Raw genomic sequence first — 22,939 nt, 5'->3', positions numbered from 1 at the left:
AAAGCAGCTGTATCTTTTCACACTGTGCAGCTTTCTGCGGGCCTTGAATTTGACACCTCTGCACTAGACTATGGCTTAATGGTTGTTTTACTTCCCTCTCTTTCTTAGACAGCCATATAAATGGGCTGGGTTTCAAACTCTATTATACTCAGAGGTGCCCACAAGATATTGTTAAAGAAGTTAAAGCATTGTGATGCAATTGAAGCTCTGACTGCTTTTTTATGTGCAATGCTCAATCCATCATACTGGGATGACTGACATCTTAACTTTTTTTTTTTACTACATCCCGCAGACACTCTGTGATTCATTTCCATTTGCATTGTCTCCTTTTGTGGAACACCTGTAGTATAATACTCAGGTAGCCTTTCATGGGATTAGCCACTGTACTTATGGGTGGATTTCAAGAAATATCCTGCAGCAGGACAATGTGCAATAGGTGGCAAATCATGTGAAGCTATAGTAGCTGAAGGTCAGGAGGACTTGGGTAGCATTTTTGCAACCAAAAAATGTATGAAAAGGCATAAAATTTTGTGAAAATGGTCCATGAAAGCTCAGGCTTTTTCCTAAATATAAAAAAAAGAGAAGGATAAATCCCTTTTTTTAAAATCCAAATCAATTTCACATGGATTTACTTCCAACTACTGTTCGTTCTGTGGTGTTTTTATTACTTAATTAATTTATCTTTAAAAACAATCTATATTAAAATAGTCTGGAAGTCTGGAACATTTGCAAAAATAGGCTCTGTATGTGTATGTGAGTACATGTGCTACTGTTACACACACACACACACACACACACACACACCTATAGAGCTGCGGTGGCGCAGTGGTTAGAATGCAGTACTGCAGGATACTTCTGCTGACTGCCGGCTGACTAAAATTTGGCAGTTCGAATCTCACCAGGCTCAAGGTTGACCCAGCCTTCCATCCTTCCAAGGTTGGTAAAATGAGGACCCAGATTGTTGGGGACAATATGCTGACTCTGTAAACCATTCAGAGTGCTGAAAGCACTGTGAAGTGGTATATAAGTGTAAGTGCTATTGCTATAAGTGCTTTGGCCAATGTTTACCTGTTGTGGCCCACTGGCAGCTGACGGAGCTGGCAGCAGAGTCAGACAGCAGCGAGGAGGTTGGGGATGAACTTGGGCCAGTCTTGGAGGCTGAGGAAGGCTCAGATGAGGGATCTGCATCAGAGGCAGAGATGGGGCCAGGGCAGGCTGTCAATCATCAGCTGCCTTTGGGCTCTGACAGCAGTGAGGCCAGGGAGCAGTTGGAACCAATTCCCAGTCTGAGCATGTGCAGAGCTGCTAAAAGAAAGGAGCAATGAAGAACTCAGGGTCCACGTGGGAGTAAGGCCACAGGTGGACGATGAATGGCCCCTCCCATCAGGATTAAAAGAAGAGCAAAAGAGGAGGGGGCTTTTTCAGGAAACAACTCACTCATTCGGTCGTTTTTTGGTTCCAAATCTCATGGAGATTTGTCTGTAAACCCAGCCTTCCCTGCCAACAGTGAGTATGGAACTATTTACTGGGCAGCATTCCAGGCTTGATAAAAGTCTGAGATAATTAGTCTACCTTCGTGAGACTGTTTGCCAAGCTGTTGGCTGACTGTGAATGAAATAATTCACTATTGTAAATGAAGAAGTTTTTGCCAGGACTCAGAATTAACTGAGTGCTTTTTTGGTGAGGCCTAGGACAGAACTGTTAGGTTTCCAAGTGATGAAATCCATTTAAAAAGAAAAGAACAAAGTCCATCTTCCATCCAATACAACTCCTTTTATTTAGGAAAGCATCACTTTGGCAAAGTCCATGGTGATTCCGGATCTGACACAACCGGGAATTACCCCACAATATTACAAGTTATAAACAACCCCCAAGAGTCACATTCTCCAATAGAAGTAATTCAATGTTGCTTGATGTCATAAATCTCCACCTCAAGGGGTCTAAGCACGGACAGCTCATTTTCCCACAGGAAGAAAGATCACCTAGCCAAAACAACTCTCTTTATCTCCACTCCTTCCCCGCTTTGGAATGTGGCAAGCCCAAAACCCTTCCCCCATGACTGCCACAGAAAAAGTAAGAAAAAGAATATATACTCAGACTAACTAAAATGGCTACACTTACGTCAATTTCTGGCTTGACAAGAACATTACCAAAGCTCCTGTAAGCAGGACAAGGAACAGTGGATGGGAACTAATCAAGGAGAGAAGCAACCTAGAATGAAGGAGAAAATTTGTAACAGCGAGAGAACAATTAGGCAGTGGAATGGCTTGCCTTCAGAAGTTGTGGGTGCTCTACCACTGGAGGCTTTTAAGAAGAGATTGGACAACCTTTGGTCTGAAAAGGTATAGGTCACCTGTGAGAGCTGGGGATTGGGCTCCAAGATCCCTTCCAACTCTGTAACTGTTACTAAATGTATACATAAATTTGATTAGTTTAAATCTTTTATTGGCTCTACCCCGCCATACATGTTAGCCTTATCAGATGCTACAATCTGTAGCTGATTGTAAGTTGCTATGAGCTGATTACTCTCACAGCTCTGACTATGAATATGAAAGAGCTACTTTCATGAACCAATGGAAAAGAATGTCCTGAACTCAAATGTTGTGTCGAGGTCTGGAGACCACACAGAAGATATGGAACAAGTACAGAGAAGGGCAAGTGAAGACAGCTGGAAACTAAGACTCTGTTGAAGCTATTGATGTATCTTGGAGAAAACATACAGAAAGGAAATAGATATATTGGGTGCATCAAGTATAGGTAGTCCTCCTGCACTTATAACCATTTGCTTATTGACTGTTACTTACTGTCGCAGAGTGACTTAGTTAAACGACACTGAAAAAACTGATTTCTGACCATTTTCCACACTTATGACCAGGCAACACCCCCATGGTCACGAGATCAAAGCTTGTGATAGCCTCTTGTGAACTTTTGACCAGCAAAGTCAGATTCACTTGACAAACTTATTACTAATTTAACAACCGCAGTGATTCTCTTAATAACGGTGTCAAGAAATGTTGTAAAATGGGGCAAAACTCACTTAAACAACTCACTTGCTTAGCAATAGAAATGTTGGGCTCAGGTGTGATTGTAAGTTGAGGATAATCTGTACCTAAAAGGATGTTACACAGAAGAAGGGCGATAGAGTTATTCTTTAGCAGCTCAGACACGGGTTACAAAAATTCAGTTACCAGAAGATAGAATTTCACATTATTGTCCAAAGAATCTTTGCAATGGTGAAAGCAACAGTAAGGTGGAAATGATTATCTTTTTTAAAAAAATGGTGAAGTCTCTTCTACTGCAGATGTTCAAACAGCAGCTGGATGGCCATCTGTCTGGGATGCTTTAATTCAGTGATGGGATTCAAATTTTTTTACTGCCAGTTCTGTGGGTGTGGCTTGGTGGCCGTGGTAGGGGAAGGATACAGTAAAATCTCCAATCAGAGGTGGTATTTGCCCGTTCTCCAAACTGCTCAAAAATTTCTACTACTGGTTCTTCAGAACTGGTCAGAACCTGCTGAATACCACCTCTGCTTTAATTGGAATTCTCTGAAACCAAGTGTGAAGTTGGCCTAAATCTATGATTCATTGATTCTAGATATCCCATTCAATGACCAAGGTTATCTTTTGATCAGCCTTAGTGGACGCATCATGGCCCTGAGCCATCAGATTATGAAAGCATCAGTGTTAAAACTGGCTAGTGGCAGCTTATCTTTTAGCCTAGAAATTTTTAAACCATAGTTAAAAAAAAGATTAGAGGTGATGTTTTAACCCAATCCCATAATTGCTTCAGCAACTTCTCTCATGAGAATATCCTCTCCCCTGATAGGTCCCCGTAGAAAGATGAAACAATTAGAACATTTCAAGATTGCTGAGAGCTAAATGATTAGTAATGATGACTTCAAAGAAAGCCTAACTTCAGTTTATTTCCTCCTGACTCTGTCTAAGCTGGGTGAAACATACTTGGCATTTTTTAAAATAAAACTTCATAAAGTTTGCTACAATAAAACTCAGATCTGTCCATGACTATTTAAAAGGAAATACCTGTCTCTGGTGAAAGAAAGAAAGAAAGAAAGAAAGAAAGAAAGAAAGAAAGAAAGAAAGAAAGAAAGAAAGAAAGAAAGAAAGAAAGAAAGAAAGAAAGAAAGAAAGAAAGAAAGAAAAGGGAGAGAAAGAAAGAAGGGAAAGGGAGGGAAAGGAAGAGAAAGGAAGGGAGGAAAGAAAAGAAGGGAGGGAGGGAAAGAAAGAGAAAGGAAGGAAAGAAAGAAAGATCTAAATATTTTTTTTAAATACATTTTTTGAAGAAGGGAAAAAGTCAAGTAAATGGCAAAGTGGTTAGACTGATTGTAGGGCAGAGGGCAAATCTACTTTTAAATCATCAGAATAATGTTTAAATGTGCATCCATGCCCTAAATTAAGAAAAAGGAAATGAAATTAACAACCGGGAAAACCCTAGCCTGAATTCCTTGCAAAACTTGTTGGCACTTATATATCAGTTGTGACTTTACAGTGCTCCAATTTGCAAAAATGTTAGACGTGGCTTTTAGCCTCAACATGGCCTACAGTATCCTTAATTTTCAAGCATTTGACGTTACTGTTCTGACTGAGGCTTCCTCAACAGCACGAAGCTGACTCCTTGTCCTGATAAACCCCTTGTATTTAGTTTACAGTGAATTCCTCTCCAGCAAAGTCCCGGCCAACGGTCTTTCAAGATATTTCACAATTATAGACCTTTATCAGGCTTGGAGAGTTGCCAGGCTGATATCTTTCAGAGGCCTCACTGTAGCAGACAATACTAGGCAAGAATGCAGTAACCCAAATGAACTAATTGTCTCCTGCAAACCCCCACTCACTCTTCTTTTATTTCCTATGGGTGGGGCAATTCACCATCCACCTGTGCCTTTACTCCGAAGTTGACCCTTGTTTCTTAACTTCTTCTGGCAGCTCTGCACATGCGCACATTGGGAACAGGCTCCAGCTGTTCTTCTGCCTCACTGATGTCCAACTCTGAAGGCAGCTGGTAACTGATGGACAGCCCTGCCCCCATCTCTGTCTCCGACACCGAGTACTCATCAGAGCCTTCCCCAGACTCGAGGACTGGCCCAACCTCCTCACTGTCCAAAACTGCTGCCAGCTCTGCTGGCCGCTGACAGGCCACAAAAGTTACGTTTTCTATTGCCTCCTGAACATCTCTTGTCTGGAACAGATGTCTGAACAGCATCACATAACCTCCATCACAGAGATCTCATATACTATCTTCCTTCTAAGCATCTATGCATAAAGAACTAAATCTATGATGAGTAGAAAAAAAATGTGCCTGGCCCTAACATACCTCACTAAATAACTTTTGAAGACTACACAAATTTTCCCTTTAGCATCCTCTAATATCTCACACTCTGCCTTCTCCTTTGTAAAAGACTAGATGGAATGCCCCATTTCTATTCTTTTTCTATTTATATATTCTATTTATAAATATTTGATGTTCTTCTTCTTGGAATAGAGGAGTTTTCTATAGCTTTCTTCAAGCTGGTGTTGTCAGAGTCCATAATTCATAAAATCAGGAAAGCACCTGATTTATTGTTTGTTTCCAAACAATGTGCTACCTTATAATCCATTACCAACTAAAGCAGACTACAGTGAGTGAAAATATTGGCAATTATTTATCTCTTCAAAACTTCAGGGAGTTTCAAATTCATGTTCAAAAAAGTAACAAATAATCAGGGGTCTGCAAGGAAACCTTACAATGCAAGTTTGAGGGAACCATGCATGCCTATTTTTATATTGTATGTGATATAAACAAGATGTTGAGACTCTAGAAAGAGTGCAGAGAAGAGCAACAAAGAGGATTAGGGTACTGGAGGCTAAAACATATAAAGAACAGTTGCTGGGACTGGGTATGTATAGTTTGATGAAAAGAAGGACTAGGGGAGACATGATAGCAATCTTCCAATATCTCAGGGGCTGCCACAAAGAAGAGGGAGTCAAGCTATTCTCCAAAGCACCTGAAGGCAGGACAAGAAGCAATGGATGGAAACTAATCAAGGAGAGAAGCAACTTAGAACTAAGGGGGAATTTCCTGACTGTTAGAACAATTAACCAGTGGAACAACTTGCCTCCGGAAGTTGTGAATGCTCCAACACTGGAAGTTTTTGAGAAGACATTGGATAACCATTTGTCTGAAGTGGTGTAGGGTTTCCTGCCTAAGCAGTGGGTTGGACTAGAAGATCTCTAAGGTCCATTCCAACTCTGTTATTCTATTCTATTCTATTCTATTCTATTCTATTCTATTCTATTCTATTCTATTCTATTCTATTCTATTCTATTCTATTCTATTCTATTTTCTATTCTATTCTACTCTATTCTACGGTATAACTTTGTCACTTGTATCCTTACGATTTATATTGACTGTTTCCTAGTATGATTTGATTGCTGATTGTACCCTATGACTATTATTAAGTTGTTGTACCTTATGATTCTTGATGAATGTATCTTTTCTTTTATGTACACTGAGAGCATTTGCACCAAGACAAATTCCTTGTGTGTCCAATCACACTTGGCCAATAAATAATTCTGTTTCTATTATTTCTATTCTATTTTAATGAAAAGAAGGATTAGGGTGACATGATAGCACAGTTTCAACATCTCAGGGGTTGCCACAAGGAAGAGTGACACAAGCTGTTCTTCAAAGCACCTGAAGGCAGAATGATATAGGGACTCCTGCTTGGTCAGGAGATTGTATTAGATAGAAGACTTTCAAGGTCCCTTCCAACCCTATTATTCTATGTTCATACATTTATTTCCTATTTCTCTCCTCTTCATTTCACTTTTCACTGTCCCTCCTAATTCTCCTGCTGTTTGAATCACTTTCCTGAAACGTTTTTTGAAATAGGCTTCTCACAATTAGCACAAACTGAGTTAGAGAACCTGCCCCTCTCAAACTGCTAAACCAGCCTAAAGCAACAGAACTTTACCTCATTATAACAAAATCATTGGCAAATCCGGCTATTATATTCTGAAATCTGACAATTTTTTTTTATTTCAGAAAACAAGGTTCATAAAATTTGATTATTTTATTAGTGCCGGCTAATTTAAAAGGAGGAAGATAATGAAACAGAAGACACTTCTCAAGGCGTAATTCACACTCTTCAGGACTATCATGTTGTAAGATGGCAATGAGTGGCAGAGAATAGATTATTCTTTCCCACTCCTGTTGAAGAACTCTGTGATAAGTTCCCAATGTGGCTTTGTAAAAGATACCAGGTTAATTAGAGCAAGGGCTGTACTGAAAAGACCAGATGATGATTAATGTCATTTTGTCTCCCAAATGAGGTTATAAAAAGTGACCAGTGTCAGGGGTCTGAAAAAGAGAGATAAAATGTCTCCATTTTTAATAAGGGTAGGACATTCTGTCCTCATTCCCGGTTGGTATTCAGTTAGGGGGGGGGGGGGGGGGGGGGGGGGGGGGGGGGGGGGGGGGGGGGGGGGGGGGGGGGGGGGGGGGGGGGGGGGGGGGGGGGGGGGGGGGGGGGGGGGGGGGGGGGGGGGGGGGGGGGGGGGGGAAAAGTACAACTATAATGACGTGGGAAAATACCCGAACAAAGGCTTCTGTATTGTGTTCGTCTGTGAGTCAGACTTTTACAGTTGCTTCAGTTTTAAATTTGGGGCTAGCCTACTGCTGTGCCAGAATGGTTTTTTCTTCATCCTGATTGGTTGGGAGTCTTGGTCTGTGTTTATTGGTCTTGGAGTTTGCTGTGTTCTGCTTGATTGGTGTTTCTAATATCTTCTGTCTGTTTTGTGGCTTTTTTTGTCTTGATTGGCTGGCAACATTGTGTTCCTGTATTGGAGGCTTTTAGTGCATCTTGGCTCCAAGTAAACGGACGGCTATCATTTGTTAGGAAGCTAGGTTTCTTCTGGGTGCCTGGTTGGGGTGTGTTTGAGCTGGAGGTATCAGGGGGGATCTGTTTGTGCCCAGGTGTTTGCCTGGCTTGTGGTGTGGAGATTTTTTTGTTTGTGAGTGCAGGCTTCCAAATAATTGACAGTGGTGGAATCATCTCTTTTATTCATGCTTTCAGGTCTTTTTTCAATCTCTATGGCTTCTCTGATAATTCTGTGGCTGGGGTTTTCTATGGTGGCTAGGGTTTTGGTGCCACTGAAGTTGATGCTATGACCTGTGGCTTTCATGTGTTGGACTAGTGAGGAAGTGTGTTCCAGCTTTTTTACTGCATTTTTGTGTTGTGAGAAGAATAAGTACCCGCCTGGATGAACACAAAAATGCAGTAAAAAAATGAGTACCTGTACTTGGTGTAGATTTAATGTAGCCTGCCTGTCGACCCTGAAGATGACATATGTGTAGCCATATTTTATTCTAGCTTTTGTCTATTTTTTTCTCCTAGCTTCTTTAGGCTTTCTGCAAAGAAATTTAACACTATTTCAGGCTCATCACTCTCTAGCTGTTGAAACAGGGGGGTTATAGAGATAAAAGGGGGAATATTACGCCTAGATGGCATTAACAGAGAAGATGCCTGCAGCTGAAGGAAGGTGGAGTTTGGAGTCACCAGACTGATGGACTGAGAATTGATTGGATATTGTGATTCTGGGGGCGGAGAAGTGTTCTGACCTAGGCTTCCCAAGATCATGAAGCAGACTCCTCATCCCAATAAATAGAATGAATAGAAGAGATTATTCCACCAGACTGTCAATTATTTGGAAGCCTGCACTCACAAACAAAAAAATTCCACACCACAAGCCAAGCAAACTCCTGGGCACAAACAGATCCCCCCTGATACCTCCAGCTCAAACAAACCCCAACCAGGCACCCAGATGAAACCTAGCTTCCTAACAAATGATAGCCGTCCATTTACTCGGAGCCCAGCTGCACTAAAAGCCTCCAATACAGGAACACAATGTTGCCAGCCAATCAAGACAAAAAAAGCCACAAAACAGACAGAAGATATTAGAAACACCAATCAAGCAGAACACAGCAAACTCCAAGACCAATAAACACAGACCAAGACTCCCAACCAATCAGGATGAAGAAAAAACCATTCTGGCACAGCAGTAGGCTAGCCCCAAATTTAAAACTGAAACAACTGTAAAAGTCTGACTCACAGATGAACACAATACAGAAGACTGATGATGGCAGATGAGATTCTGCTGAAACATTGCTACAACTCAAGGTGGCGAATATATCTAACGTCTTGAGAAATATTTGAAATATCTTTGAAATAATGATGTTCTGAAAAGCAACATTATGACCATACAAGGAATTCTTAACTTACTATCATAATAAACATAAGGGTTCCCCTCACACATACGTGCTAGTCGTTTCTGGCTCTAGGGGGCGGTACTCATCTCCATTACAAAGCTGAAGATCCAGCATTGTCCAAAGACATCTCAGTGGTCATGTGGCTGGCATGACTAAACACTGAAGGCACACGGAATGCTGTTCCCTTCCCACCAAAGGGGTCCCTATTTCTCTACTTGCATTTTTTACGTGTTTTTGAACTGCTAGGTTGGCAGAAGCTGGGCCAAGTAACGGGAGCTCACTCTGTTACATGGTACTAGGGATTCGAACCGCTGAACTGCAGACCTTTCTGTTCGACAAGCTCAGTGTCTTAACCACTAGGCCACCGTGTCCCATTATATTACCATAATAGGGCCTGACTATTATGTTTGTGTCATGATGGTTCTAAATCAGACCAATCTGATATTTTACTACCTTTTTCTGTGATGTGAACATTAGGTGAACCTATTGTCTTTAATGATGGGTTTGTTTTTTTTGCTGAAAACCAGAATGAAATACAGAATAACAGAGTTGGAAGGGACCTTGGAGGCCTTCTAACCGAACCTCCTACTCAAACAGAAGACACTACACCATTCCAGACAAATGGTTGTCCAATATCTTCTTGAAAACCTCAAGTGATGGAGTACCCACAATTTGGAGGTAAGTGGTTCCCCTGATTAATTGTTCTTACTGTCAGGAAATTTCTCCTTAACTTGAGTTGGGATCTCTCTTTAATAATCTTCTACCTGTTCCTTCTTGTTTGTTCTACCCTCTGGTGCTTTGGAAAATAAGTTGACTCCCTCCCTCCAAAATAGTATAAGGTCTCCCAGTTGAGTAAAGGATTAGACTAGAAGACCTCCAAGGTGCTTTCCAGCCCTGTCATTCTGTACTCTGTATTCTTTTCAAATGTTACTTTCCCTTTTAAACACTAAGCACTTTCAAAATGTCTTAAAAATCAGATGGCTTCCAGATGTATTGGAGGCATCGAAGTCAGAGGTGGCATTCAGCAGGTTCTGACCAGTTCTGGAGAACCGGTAGCTGAAATTTTGAGTAGTTCGGAGAACCGGCAAATACCGCCTCTGACTGGCCCTGCCCCCATCTATTCTCTGCCTCCTGAGTCCCAGCTGATCGGCTGGGTCTTCTTTTGTTGCCCTGCACAGAAGAACAGAGCTGGAAAGCAGGTTAGTGGGGTGGGGAGGGAATGGGGATTTTGCAGTAAGCTTCCCCCAAGAGTGGGGAGGGAATGGAGATTTTACAGTATCCTTCCCCTGCCACGCCCACCAAGCCACACCCATGAAGCCATGCCCACCAAGCCATGCCATGGCCACCAAGCCACACCCACAGAACTGGTAGTAAAGATTTTTAAATCCCAGCACTGTTCAAAGTGAAAATAAGGTGACAAGAGAAGGCTGAAGATGGAGTTTGGTCCTCAGCACCCCACATAAGGATTCCCTGATAAAGACCGCTTTAAAATCCCAATTCCATACCACAACAGTCTGTTTCAAGGCAACAGGCAGCTTCAAGAGCTATTTTGCCTTTGCAAACAATGTCAACATAAACTCAATTATTTTAATCAACTGTAGGAGCCAAGGCAATCTCCACCTTATAGCCTAGTGCCTAAGGAATCCTGGGAATTGGGAGTTTCCGGTTTGTTGGCTTTGCGAGCGGTAGGGATTCGCGAAGCTGCGCGATCCCTGCCGCGCTAGCCGTGTTGGGGCTCCGATCTGGACGGGTGCGGAGCAAGGCTGCCCTGCAGGGGTAGCTGAAGGTAAGGGGGATCCGGAGGAAGGGTCTGGGGGTGTTGCAGACCCCCTCCCTGGCCAGCAGAACCCCCTTTTACCAGGACAGTGCAGCGGCGGTCCGTAATGGCCACCACAAAGAAGTCGGCAGCCGGGCAAGTATGCGCAGGAGGAAGAAGGGAAAGTTATTAAAAGTGAAAGTTATTCTTGGTCGACCCAGGGCTTTGAGATTCATCTAATTTAATTCCTGGAAAAGATGGTTTTTTGATGATTTTTTCCACAAGAGAAAAAAAGCGGCAATTTTTGAGGTGCTGAAAGGAAAGTTTACTCTCCCTCCCGATGGAATTAAGCCGGAAGGGAGAGGACAAAGAAAATATATAAATCTGGATCTTGTTGGAGGAGATGCCTTAAAGACTTGAGGACAGAAACATAATTTTAAAAAGGCTTTAAAATACACATTTGGACTCTCTTTTTTTTTGTTTGATACCACCCCTGGAAGAGGAAGGGGAAATTTGGCTTGCTTGGATTTATTGAGGATTGTGGACTTTGGGATTGTTTTACCTTTCTCTCTGAATATCTGGTTGGTGTAAGAAGAAAGAGGAATAAAGAAAAGTAAAGATTTACTTATAATGGCTTTTCCTTCTGAGGACCTGAGGGATGAATATGAGCAAACAAAAGCAGCCTGTAAAGATGGTATGGAAAAAGCTTTTCTATTTCTAGAAATGGCGCTGGTTAATTACCAACAGACAATGAAACAGATGGAAACAGAAGAACAACAACAAGAAAAAGACGAAGACGCCATCTTTATTGAATTTCAAAACTTATCTAAGAAAGAAGGAAGGAAGAGAGCAAGGAAAATGAAGGACTTAAGATCTAAAAAACATTTGAGAAAGAGGAAAATATGATGCAAAGTAAATATAATGATAGCAAACAAGAGAAAAAGGGAACACAACAGAGAAGGGATCCCAGCAAGGCAGAGGTTAGAAGAAGAACGGGGGTAGGAAGATTTGGTGGGGAAGAAAGAAAGGGAAAGGTGGAGAAAAGCCTCAAAGTTTTAAAATTGGATGGGAGAAGAGGAATTTTTTTAGGGACAAAGGATGAAATATAAACTTCTGTAAGAAAGATTCTGCTAGGTACAGAAGATGGTATTGTAACATTTATATTTGAAATAGTAAATTAGAATGGTTTAAGATTTAATAAGAAATTAAAATGTTGAAGTTTTTTAATAATGATTGATTTTTAAAATGTAATAAAATATTGAAGGAAAGGAGGATACAATGTATTTAAACATTTTTGGTGAATAGAATGTACCAAGCAGAACCGAATTGGGTATTTGTTATGTTGAATGTTAATTTTACTAACTAAGGGGAGGATAGAAAGGCATCATACTCTGATTAGTGATTTCAGGAGAAATTCTTTTTATTATAAGAAGAGATAGAGGGATAATGAATGGGCAAAAGATATAAATATAATGATTTAATTAAGATGGATTAAATAAGATAGAATTGTGAAGAGTGAAATGTGCTGCCCATACAAAGAGAGATAACTGGGGCCAAGGTACTTTACTAAAAGATTTTTTATATGTTTGTTTGTGTTTGTTTGTGTTTTATGAGAATATTGGGGAAATTTTTGTGGAAATACAGGAAAGATTTAAATATGTAATGATTTGTTTGTTGTTGAAATTAATAAAACTTGTTTAAAAAAAAAAAAGGGAATCCTGGGAGTTGAAGTCCACACACCTTAAAGTTTCTGAGGTTGAGAGACGCTGGTTTGTAGGAAGTGCCGAGTCCTCTCTCGTTAAGGTCACCCTGGCCTCCCAAATTTATTTATTTATTTTGCTACATTACAATGCCTTTCAGATATGTCAGCGAGAGTTATGGAGGCAAAGTTAAAATTTCAGAGACTTCTCGCCCCCACCTCAAGAAGTAATTAGAAGTGTCAGAACGAGTTTGCCTCTTCTGTAACTATGACAGCTTCTCCAGGAGAGGTAGGTGGGTGAAACTGGCAGCTCATCTTTCCTTTGTAATACCAAGCAAGTCTCACAATGCCATTTTTGGCTTTGGTGTTTGAAACCTCATTTTCCACCTGCCAAGATTACTTTGTAAGATCAGGCTGAAAGAACGAGGTGGGATGTTAAAAAGCAGGTTGGGAGAGGAACGAGATCAGATGGGGGTTTGAGGCGTCTCCTGTACTGTTGAGTCTTAAATGCTAGGATAGACCTCTCATAAAGATGGGTTTACATGGGAACTTCTCTGCCCAAGGAGGCTCCTCTGATTGGTCAAGGGTGGAAGGAACATCGAATAACAAGGTTGGAAAGAAGCTTGGAGGTCTCTAGTCCAACCCCCTGATCGAACCAGGAGACCATCCTGGTCAAATGGTTGTCCAATCTCTTAGAAACCTGTGGTGATGGAGCATCCACAACTTCTGGAGGCAAGTTGTCCCACTGATGAATTATTGTCACTCTCAGGAAATTCGTCCTTAGTTCAAGGTTGGATCTCTCTTTAATGAGCTTCCACCTGTTTACAAACAATAATTAGATGAGGAGCATATATTTGCCATGAGATAAATTTTACATGTTTACATTCTAGCCTTTATCCCAAAGGTGCTTTTTCAGGAGGTAACTGGACTTTCTTGTTTTTATTTTTATTTTTGAAGACGTTTCATTTCTCATCCAAGAAGCTTCTTCAGCTCTGACAGGATAGTGGGGAATGCTAGGATTTATATTCCTTGCAGACAGCTGGTCATTTGCATCCTTTTTAGGCAAAGGGGTTTTTTTTGAGGGGGAAAAAAAAAACCCAAAACAAAAAAAAAAATAATTATTGGGGGAGAAAAAAAAGGGGGTGGGTCCTGTTTTTGGGAACCCCCCCCCCCCCTTCCTTCTTTACAAAAAATTTTCTATAATTTTTTTCCAGCCACCGCTGGGGGACTTCCCTTAGGACTGAAGGTTTGCTTGCAAGCAAATTCAGTGCAGACTCACGGCAAGCAAATTTGAGAGACTGAGCTACCCGATGGCAGATAGATAGATCACTGAATGATTCTGTGAGCAACTCAATCTGCCTGCTTTGCCTGATTTTGGGTAAAAGTTGCTCTTTTTTTTATTAAAAAAATCAATATTTACATGCATGGTGTGTTGTGAGTTATTTTTGTGAGTTTGCTTGCTAGCAAATTTTATGTAACAGACTGAGCTAGCCAATGGCAGATAGATAGATCTCTGAATGAATCTGTGATTCTGTGAGCAACTCAGTCTGCCTGCTTTGCCTGATTTTGAGTAAAAGTTGCTCTTTTTTTATAAAAAAATCAATATTTATATAAATATTTTGTAATATTTACATACAAGCCATGCCCAGTCAGTCACATGACCACCAAGCCACATCCACAAATTAGGCCATGCCCACAGAACCGATTAGTGGTCCCTGGGATCTAAAATTATGAGTTTGGTGGTCCCTGAGGTCCAAAAGGTTGGCGACCCCTGTTTTAGAGGGTAATTGAAGCACTTGGAAGTTTATCTGTGACTTTCTTTTTCTTTTTTTTTTTTCAAGTTGTCCAGTTGCCTCCAGAAAAAGCACCTTTGGGACAACCATGACCTGGATGACAGAGAATCTCCACAGACTTTTAGCTATACAATTTGGGATAAACACCCTTGGAATGGTGTGGAAAAAAGGAATGGATTCCCAGAGGAAAAATTGCAGACTACAGGAACCAGGAGCACTAATCAGGTGACCCTGAGGACACAGAGAAACCTCCAAGTGCTTCAACGACCCTCTAAAAGGATGCAAATGACCAGTTGTCTGCAAGGAATATAAATCCTTCCATTCCCCACCATCCAGTCAGAACTGAAGAAGCTCTTGGATGAGAAGCAAAACATCTTCAAAAGAAAAATTAAGGAAGTCCAATTGCCTCCAGAAAAAGCACCTTTGGGACAACCATGACCTAGATGACTGAGAATCTCTAATTCTAGTCTTTATTATATCTGGTCCCTTTTACTTTAATAAATATAAAGAATAATATTAAAGTTCAAATGTTCTTCAGGACTAACGGCATACAGGTGCCATGAAAGATTAAATTCAATAAATCCATATTTGATATGTATATATACACCAATGACGTTAAATAATAAAAGCTAGGCTGATAGAAAACAAAATTAAGTTTCTAGCACATAACACTTCGCTTAGTGGTTTTATAAACATCAGAAGCATTTTATGGTTGCTAAGAATATGTAACATTATTAACATGTATATTTAATCATCGGGTATCAGAAGCTGAGAAAAGAGAAAGAATATTTAACTTTGAAAAAGGTAAACCTTGCTTTTATTTTTAAAAAATATCAACTTTATGAATATTTGGGTGCTTTATTAGATTTAGTTAATAGCATGTGTTTCAATTTAGCAAAAGGAATGCAATCCAGATATGAAGCAGGATCTCTTTTGACTCATAACTGTTAGCTCTGTTTTGCAGCATGCTGCTCTCCTGGTCCCAAAAATGCTAGTTTAAATTTGCTTAACATTTCTTTATCCAATTGTTTGAAGGGACATAGTGACATGAATCAATCTAACCTTTGCTATTTGCTTCTGTTAAGAGTTGCTCGTGCTATTTTGTTACAGTTGGGAATTATTTCTTAGGAATTAATTCTGTAAACCTCACTCGTTAAGAATTGTATCCTTTGCTATCTGTTTTCTCGCTTCTGTTGTCCGCTTCAAAGCTAAGCACATCCTTGGAGAGTAAATAAGAAAGACAGAGTAGGGAGTTACCCAGGAACATCCTGCTCCATAGATAAAACTGCTCAGGAATGCTCATCAAATGGATAAGAAGAGCACGAACACACAAGGCTAGAAGGAATGCTCTGTAAGATAACAAAAAGCATGGACAAAGCATGGACAGAGCATGGACAAAGAATGCTCCATGGATAAGGAAGGCATGGGCAAGATGTGGCCCCTGATGGGTAACACACTTTTGTCTCTGATTGGCTAAATTTGGGTATAAGACATTGGGCCTACACTCACTTAGGTGTGGCTTTTCCCTTACAAACTTTCTGCCTGTATAGTTTCACCCAGCTCTTCTTTGTACAAATAAAAGCTGTTACTTTTTCAAGCCTCTTCTTGAGTCTCATTTTGGCATTCTGTGATTCAAGTGGATTTTTGGACCTTACAGTTTATGAGGCTCCTTTCTCACGCCTTCAGAAAATGGCTCTCAGGAATGCGGTTTGTGTAAAAAAAAAAAAAAAGATGCTTGTGCGAGGCATGAATATGGGAGATAGGACCAAGAAAAAGTTTTGAATGGAAAGAGATTGACATCAGTGGTAGTATTTTACCAGTTTGGCCCGGTTTGGGTGAACTCGTAGTAGAAAACGCTACCGTTCAGCCGAACTGCTAGTAACAAACAGCTACCAGTTAGGTCGAACTAGTATTTCCTTTTTCCTCCCGACGATCAGCTGTTCTGATGATCAGCTGTGATGAGATCCCCCTCAGTGTTTTACTGCTTCACCCAGGAGGCTTCCCTGAGGCCTAGGAGGCAATAAGGGGTGCACGGAGGGAGGTGCTGCATGGCCCACTCCACACTCCATTTTTTTTGCCTCCTGGAGCTCAGGGCTCCCAGGAGGTTTCCCTGAGGCCCAGGAAGCAAAAAACAAAACAAAAAGGAGCATGGGGGGTGCTGAAAAAAAGCCACAGCCACCCAGTCACATGGCCACGCCCACCTAGCGACACTCAGAGATCCGGTAGTAAAAATATTTGCATCCCACCCCTGATAGCCATGCTAAATAAAATAAAATTAAATAAGTATCTCTCCTTATTGCATCTGAATAGTTATTTCCTTGGCCTGTTCTTAACTTGAAGCTAAAGCGATTTTGGCTTCCAGAGGCATGCACGGTGAGAGATTCCGGATGTCAAGCTTAAAAAGCAGCTTCTCTTTCTTTCAACTGTTGGAAGAATTATCTATCTGGTTCCGTTCCAAGCCAGGAGAAAGGCAATGGAGACAAAATGGAGGCTGGAGGCTGATGGGGAAAAGATGGTTTAATGATAAAGCAGAACCACCAAGCACATGGTTCTGGTGCAGTTGACCACATGGAATGGAGAGTGACTGGTTTTTATACCTTCTCTTGGGCTTTGCACTTGAGCTTCCTGTTCCTGTGCAAGAACATGTATTCTATTGGCTATTGTCAGACTCTCACGGGCCCATGTAGGGATTATGTAGGGGTCATAGCTGGCTCTGTAGGTTGTCTGAGCTCCCAGGTTTTGTTGAAGTTGCTGAAGGTGATGCAATGTCCTTAGGAGATTGTGCAATGTAGTGAGAACTGTGTTTTTGTGGGTTAATCCTATTATGTCCTGAAGGGTCCTGTCTTAATCCCTTCCCTCTGGAGCTGAAGGTCTTTTGTTTTGTAGATAGGCTGACCCAGTTTTTCTTAATGGGCACAAAATATCTGCTGGGGGCAGGGAGCTGGGGCTCTGAGTTTCTGTCTCCCTTAAAAAATTTTAATTTCTTGAAACAGGACAGACAAAAGTATAAACATAATGATTAGAAAAATATCGAAACTTAGAAAAAGAGATGTAATTGAACTTAGAAAGGAATGAGATAATTAAAAACAAAGTTGAGAAAACTAAGGGAAGGGAAAAATCACAGAGAAAATGCTAAAATAGTAATAAGATATGGAATAGAATACAAAGATGAATATGAAATTGAGTTTGTATCTGTATGGAAAAGTGACAACCTGGGTTCATGCTATTCTCAAAAAAAGATATTTTATTGGTATTATGTTTTGTGAAAACCCAAATAAATTTTTTTACAAAAAAAAAAAAATAATTTAATTTCTCTTTTAGGGGAAATATTTGATCTTGCCTTTTTAAAGATATTCCTCAAAATATTCCATTCTTCTAGGAAGGGGTGGTGGCAGCTTCATACACAACCTAACTGAATTGTTCACACATCGTTTTTTACTGGCATTTACTGGTTGCTCTACCAAACCACCTGCTTTTTAATCTGGCTCACTCTGTCTGGATGAAAGTGAATAGAATTAGTGATACTGGAAGAAGTCCCTCTGCCCTGTACCAGTGGGGCTGGAACGATTCCCCTTGTTGCAAATGTGGTGACGGTGTGTAAAATATATTGTGCAAGACTGCTTATGACATGCATTCTCTGGTTCCTTAGAACGGGGGTCCCCAACCCCTGCGCTGCAGATTGGCACCAGTCTAAAGCCCACCAGGAACCAGGCCATGCAAGGGAGCCCCATCTGCGCATGTGTGAGATCCAAGCAGTGTGCAAAACCACACATACCCTTCAGTCCAGGGAAAAACCACTTTCCACAGAACCAGTCCCTGACTCCCAAAAGGTCATGAAGTAAGGCTATCCCATGAGCATCTCGCATAAAAGCCATCACAACTTGCAACCAAAATTGGCAGGCCCAATTATGGTCCTAAGTTGAGAACTTCCTGTAATCAAGGCAGGGTCAAACTTCCAAGTAATATGTCCCCTGAAATAAAACTCAAGGCTTCCGTCTTTCTTTAAAGTCTGTTTATTAGGAATGTATCAAATTGGCAAGGACTTGATGTAATTCCAACTCTGATTAGATTCCGGAATCACACCCAGTAAAAAGCAAAAGTTTGAAACGTCCTGTTGTGGTCGGCCAGTGGCCAGTGGCCAGTGGGGCTGGCGGCAGATTGGGACAGTGAGGAGGTTGGGGAGGAACATGGGCCATTCCTGGAGTCTGTTGAAGGCTCTGACGAGTGCTCTATGTTGGAGGCAGAGATGGAGCCAGGGCCATCTGACAGTTATCAGTTGCCTTTGGAGTTGGAGATCAGTGGGGCAGAAGAACAGCTGGAGCCTGTTCCCAGTGTGTGCATGCACAGAGCTGCCAGGAGAGCGGAACAGCTAAGGAACAAGGGTCCTTGTTGGGAGTAAAGTCACAGGTGGACAGTGAATGGTCCCTCCCACAGGGAATAAAGAGGAGTGAAAGGGGAGTGGTGTTTGCAGGAAACAATTAGCTCAATTCATTAGAGTGAAGATCTGATCCTGACTTTTTGCCAAGTATTTGCTGCTACAATGTGGTGTTTGGAAGATATCAGCCTGGCAACTCTCCAAGCATGTGAAAGGTCTGTAGTTGTGAAATCTCATGAAAGACTCACACAGTCTTTTGTTGGAGAGGAATTCACTTTAAATAAAAGGGGCTTTATTGGGATGAGGAGTCTGCTTCATGATCTTGGAAAACCTAGGTCAGAACACTTCTCTGCCCCCAAAATCACAATATCCAATCAATTCTCAGTCCATCAGTCTGGTGACTCCAAACTCCACCTTCCTTCAGCTGCAGGCATCTTCTCTGTTAATGCCATCTAGACATAATATTCCCCCTTTTATCTCTATAACCCCCCTGTTTCAACAGCTAGAGAGTGGGTGAGCCTGAAATAGTGTTAAATTCCTTTGCAGAAAGCCTAAAGAAGCTGGGGAAAAAACAGACAAAAGCTAGAATAAAATATGGCTACACATAGACCCAAGCCTAGTTGAAAATTACAGGCCAATCTCCTTATGCTGCGTCACCTGTAAAGTTATAGAATCAATTATTAACCAATCCATCATCCTCCACTTAGAGACAAACAACCTACTCTCTAATAAACAATTTGGTTTCAGAAAAAACTATCCTGTAATCTGCAACTCTTACACTGCAAAAACATATGGACGACACAACTCGACCAGGGCAAAGCAATAGACGCAATCTACATAGACTTCTGTAAAGCCTTTGATTCAGTGGTACACGACAAACTACTCCTAAAAATAAAATCCTATGGTATCTCTGGACAACTGAATAACTGGATAGAAGCATTCCTGTCAAACAGACAACAAATGGTCAAAATCGGGAGCGTCCTATCAAATCCAGTACCTGTCAATAGTGGTGTCCCCCAAGGCAGTGTTCTAGGACCAACTCTCTTCATACTCTACATAAACGACCTCTGTGATCATATTAAGAGCAATTGCGTTCTCTTCGCTGATGATGTAAAGCTGTTCAATACCACAGACAATACTGCTACCCTACAAAAAGATCTTGACTATGTATCAGAATGGTCAAACAAATGGCAACTTCAAATCTCAACAAATAAATGCTCTGTCTTACATATTGGCAAAAAAATCAGAAAATAAAATACAAGCTGAATAGTCAAGATCTTGTTGATGACCCAAGCTCTGTAAAGGACCTTGGAATACTCACCTCTAATGATCTAAGTGCTAGAGCCCACTGCAACTACATAGCCAAAAAGGCATTAAGAGTTGTTAACCTAATCCTACGTATCTTTCTCTCTGGTAATGTCACACTACTAACCAGAGCATACAAAACATTTGCTAGACCAATACTCGAATACAGTTCATCAGTCTGGAACCCTCATTACGTATCTGATATTAGCACAATTGAGAAAGTCCAGAAATATTTCACAAGAAGAGTTCTCCACTCCTCTACTCATTGTAGAATACCTTATGCCACCAGACTTGAAATTCTAGAACTAGAAAACCTTGAATTACGCCGTCTTCGGTCTGACTTAAGCATGGTATATAAAATCATACATTGCAATGTCCTACCTGTCAATGAATACTTCAGCTTCAACCATAACAACACAAGAGCACACAATAGATACAAACTCAAAGTAAACCGCACCAAACTTGATTGCAGGAAATACGACTTCAGCAATAGAGTGGTCAATGTCTGGAATACTCTACCCGACTCTGTAGTCTCTTCCCCAAACCCCAAAAACTTTAACCTTAGACTGTCTACTATTGACCTCACCCCTTTCCTAAGAGGTCTGTAGGGGCGTGCATAAGCGCACCAACGTGCCTACCGTCCCTGTCCTATTGTTTCTCTTATTCTTTTATTTATCTTATATGTACCCATTTCATGTATTCACAACTATGTATACACTTATACTTATTATCTTGTAAACAATTGGCAAATCAAATAAATAAATAAAAATAAATAAATAAATATGTCATCTTCAGGGTCGGCAGGCAGGCTACATTAAATCTACACCAAGTACAGGTACTCTTTGACATACCACAGTTCATTTAGTGAACGTTCAAAGTTATAACAGCAGTGAAAAAAGTGACTTATGACCATTTTCACACTTATGACCATTTCAGTATCTCCGTGGTCTCATGATCAAAATTTTGTGGCTTGGCAATAGAATAGAATAGAATAGAATAGAATTCTTTATTGGCCAAGTGTGATTGGACACACAAGGAATCTGTCTTGGTGCAAATGCTCTCAGTGTACATAAAAGAAAAGATACAGTCAAATATTATAAGGCACTACACTTAATGATAGTCATAGGGTGCAATAAGCAATCAAATCATGCTAGGAAACAGTCAATATAAATAGTAAGGATACAAGCAACAAAGTTACAGTCATACAGTCACAAGTGGGAGGGGATGGGAGATAAGGAGTGATGAGAAGATTAATAGTAATAGTAGTGCAGACTTTGTAAATAGTTGAACAGTGTTGGGGGAATTATTTGTTTAGCAGAGTGATGGTGTTTGGGGAAAAAACTGTCCTTGTGTCTAGTTATTCTGGTGTGCAGGGCTCTATAGCGTCATTTTGAGGGTAGGAGTTGAAACAGTTTATGTCCGGGATGTGAGGGGTCTGTAGATATTTTCACAGCCCTCTTTTTGACTCGTGCAGTATACAGGTCCTCGATGGAAGGCAGGTTGGTAGTAATTGTTTTTTCTGCAGTCCTAATTATTCTCTGAAGTCTGTGTCTGTCCTGTTGGGTTACAGCAGGGGTCCCCAACCACCGGTCCGCGGACAGGTACCGGTCCGGAACAAGTCCTACCGGGCTGCTGGTTTGCTGGCGCTGCCATCTTGTTTTGATGAAAAAGTGCTTCCGGTGAGCTTTTCCGGTAGAAAGCTCACCGAAGCACTTTTTCATCAAAACAAGATGGCGGTGCTCAGCGCTTCGATGAGCTTTTCCGGGTAGAAAGCCATTTCTACCCGGAAAAGCTCATCGAAGCGCAGGCACCGCTTATCTTTTGATGAAAAGTGCTTCCGGTGAGGTCACCGAAGCACTTTTTCATCAAAAAGATGGCAGCGCCCAGCTGATGCCGGTACCGGGCCACGGCGCCCAGCTGATGCCGGTACCGGGCCGCGCATAAAAAAGGTTGGGGATCACTGGGTTACAGAACCAAACCAGACAGTTATAGAGGTGCAGATGACAGACTGACTCCTATTTATGACAGTTGAAGTGTCACGAGTTCATATGATCCCTTTTTGTGACCATCAAAGGAGCAAAGTCAATGGGGAAGCCAGATTCACTTAACAACCTTGTTGGTACTATCTTAACTGCAGTGATTCACTCAACTACTGTGGCAAGGAAGGCTGTAAAAATGGGGCAAAACTCATTTAACAACTGTTTCAGTTAGGAAGAGAAAGTTTGGGCTCAGTTGTGGTCATAAGTTGAGGACTAACTATATTATTGATTGGCCAGCCTGCAAATCACAAGCAATTTTAGTAGTCTCTCCCTGCTACATGTTACATTGTTTTGCTACAGTAAACCTTTTTGTATCCTTGAGCTCTGACGCCTATTAAATTCTAGGCTTGTGGGAACAATTTTGTACCATTGTAAGCAAAATAAGGGAGGTATATATCTTTAAAAAAAACTTTTCAACCAGACAGATATAAACCCCCCTTATTTGAACAATGAGAAAGTGAGTCTCTAGCCTTGAGTTAGCACACATATCTTTTTTAAAGCCCATATTTCATAGTCTACATAAGACGTGGAAGGAGAAAAACCAAGGATATTTTTAAACAATAGAAATATGAGCCCGTTGCCTAAACATATCCCAGGCTGCATTGTGCCATCTATGATATTTTACTGTAAATTTATGGTCCAGAAGAAGGATGACAGTAAATAAACCGAGAAAGTGACTATGATCATACAGTATGTAATGGGCTGTGAGAA

Source organism: Notechis scutatus, chromosome 3, assembly GCF_049901735.1.
Source record: "Notechis scutatus isolate UNSWTSFEM ecotype Mainland chromosome 3, rNotScu1.2, whole genome shotgun sequence".
Classification (NCBI taxonomy): Eukaryota; Metazoa; Chordata; class Lepidosauria; order Squamata; family Elapidae; genus Notechis; species Notechis scutatus.
Note: the sequence above shows the minus strand (reverse complement) of the source record.